This window comes from Grammomys surdaster, unplaced genomic scaffold, assembly GCF_004785775.1.
Source record: "Grammomys surdaster isolate TR1022 unplaced genomic scaffold, NIH_TR_1.0 118523, whole genome shotgun sequence".
In the NCBI taxonomy this organism is placed as follows: Eukaryota; Metazoa; Chordata; class Mammalia; order Rodentia; family Muridae; genus Grammomys; species Grammomys surdaster.
The window spans coordinates 1-1730 of NW_021614884.1; the positions used below are offsets into that span (position 1 = coordinate 1).

The window sequence follows — 1730 nt, forward strand, 5'->3', positions numbered from 1 at the left end:
GTGCTCTGTGCTGTCTTCTCAGGGTCACAAGGCTTGTCCGGCATGGTCACGGGTGACGTCCAGGACAAATGACCCCACAACACTGAATGAGGGCTGAATGTCCAGTGAATTGATCTGTTGTTCCAGGGTCTTCTGAGAGCGCCTGAGGTCAAAGGTAAGGAGCTCACGAATGGCCCAAGGAGTCTAGGTGCTCGGGTCTTGGTGTAGATTGGAGGAGATGCCATCCCTGCAACTTATGCATTGGGGACATGCAGCAGGCTTAGGTCCTCCTGGTGCTCCCAGGTTTGGAGCCTTCGCCCATTCCTCCCTGGTAATGGATTGGCAATGTTTTGCACTTCCTTGATCTCCCCAATGCCTGAGCACTCCAGACTACGCAGATCCTCTTTGTGCAAGGCACTCCATTGTGCTTGGATCTATGATGATTCCCAGTCAAACATTCCTTGGAAAATCTGAACAAAATGAGTGAAAACTCAGTACCGCTACTCTCATCTGGACTGAGGTCCGGCACCGTGGGTCACCCAGGTCCTCTGGGCGTCAGACACAGGCTGGCCAACCACTCGATTGGCCTTGCCTTCCTCAAGCTCAAGCCATACTCTCTTCAGATGGGCCTGTGCTTTGCCTACTCTGCCAGAAACCATGGCCTAAAACAAGGCAACCCCCTTTGCTGTAGAGGGATCCTGCCTTGGTTGTACAGAGAATACATGACAGGGACTGTATAGGTAGTTGTGCCATCTGCAATGAGTAGCCTGCATCCCAAGTGCACATGTAGCATGATCAGTGGCACCAAAGCTTGGGTCTGCCCACTGGAATGCCTGACATTGGCTTAAGGCTTCTAAGAAGCTTTGGCATGAACCAAAACTCTGTGGGGTTTCTACCCAGAGTGATTATGGAGGGCTCTCTCTTGGTGTAATGTGGCCAGAAGCCTTAAGATGTCTCAGGGAGTGTGTGAGTGTGACCTGTAGAGTTGGTGACCAAGATGACTCTGTGCCCCTTGCAGCCAGAAGAATTCCGGTTCTACTTGCTTGAAAAGAGTACAGTTAGATTGACAGAGGAAGGCAAAAGTCATAGTCTGAGGTAATGCCAGGTAAAAAACAGACTGAGAGCAAAGAGATAAATAGACAGGGAGAGACAGAGACAGAGAGAGAGAGACAGAGAGAGAGAGAGACAGAGAGAAAGAGAGAGAGAGAGAGAGAGAGAGAGAGAGAGAGAGAGAGTCAGATACAAACACAAAGCCACAAAGCAGAGAGAGAGGGAAACTCAGAGAGAGAGAAAGAGAGAGACAGAGAGGAGACAGAGACCCCAAGACTATGAGACAGAGCAAACCCTTGCGGTGCATGTGGCACAAGAAGTCCGGCTTGCTACTCACTATCTGGTTATCAGAACACTTGGAGCAAGTCTAATTCTTTCTCATGTTAGGACCCTGTAGTATTGAACAGTGTAGCTTTGTAGCCATGGTGGAAGACGCTCAAGTAGTGTGCATAGATGTTTATGGAGGCATGCTTTGGCTGGTGAAGTTAGTCAGAGCTTCCTCCTCATTCTCCTTTGGGTTAGGCAGGAGGACCTGAGAATGTCCTTGTTAGCTTTTTTGTTCTGCCATGATGCTTTGAGAAGTATCCTGGTTCTTTTGGCAACTGGTGCTGGAGTCTGGGGGAGCAAGTTGATGTGTTGGACATCCTGGAGAGAGTTGTGTGAGCAGCCCAGATTTCATCCTCAAAGAGGTGGAGTTAGGT

The 1730-nt window shown here is 49.7% G+C and overlaps 1 non-coding gene across 1 annotated transcript; it reads left to right on the forward strand.

Moving 5' to 3' along the window:
* Positions 1-409: 409 nt before the first annotated feature.
* On the forward strand, positions 410-503 carry LOC114635842. Its single transcript, XR_003713535.1, has one exon. It is a non-coding gene; the product is annotated as a small nucleolar RNA SNORD116 (small nucleolar RNA).
* The last annotated feature ends 1227 nt before the right edge of the window (positions 504-1730 follow it).